Source organism: Octopus bimaculoides, chromosome 3, assembly GCF_001194135.2.
Source record: "Octopus bimaculoides isolate UCB-OBI-ISO-001 chromosome 3, ASM119413v2, whole genome shotgun sequence".
Classification (NCBI taxonomy): Eukaryota; Metazoa; Mollusca; class Cephalopoda; order Octopoda; family Octopodidae; genus Octopus; species Octopus bimaculoides.
Window position 1 is genome coordinate 149,905,997 of NC_068983.1, and position 552 is coordinate 149,906,548.

At 38.0% G+C, this 552-nt stretch overlaps 1 protein-coding gene across 1 annotated transcript in view; it reads left to right on the top strand.

Annotated features, from left to right (window-relative positions):
- LOC106876666 (uncharacterized) overlaps positions 1-552 on the top strand; it is a 143,397-nt gene that overhangs the window by 117,433 nt on the left and 25,412 nt on the right. The window lies entirely within an intron of this gene.

Sequence of the window (552 nt, forward strand, 5' to 3'; positions counted from 1 at the left end):
TTCTCCTCCTCCTTCTTCTTCTTCCTCTCTTCTTTTTCTTCTTCTTCTTCTTCTTCTTCTTCTTCCTCTCTTCTTCTTCTTCTTCTTCTTCTTCTTCTTCTTCGTCCCTTCTTCTTCTTCTTCTTCTTCTTCTTCTTCTTCTTCTTCTTCTTCTTCTTCTTCCTCTCTTCTTCTTCTTCTTCTTCTTCTTCTTCGTCTCTTCTTCTTCTTCTTCGTCTCTTCTTCTTCCTCTTCGTCTCTTCTTCTTCTTCTTCTTCTTCTTCTTCTTCTTTTCTTCTTCTTCTTCTTCTCCTTCTTCTTCTTCTTCTTCTTCTTCCTCTCTTCTTCTTCTTCTTCTTCTTCTTCTTCTCCTCCTCCTCCTTCTTCTTCTTCTCCTCCTCCTTCTTCTTCTTCTTCTCTTCTTCTTCTTCTTTTTCTTCTTCTTTTCTTCTTCTTCTTCTCCTCCTCCTTCTTCTTCTTCTTCTTCTTCTTCTTCTTCTTCCTCTCTTCTTCTTCTTCTCTTCTTCTTCTCCTTCTTCTTCTTTTCTTCTTCTTCTTCTTCTTCTTCTTCTC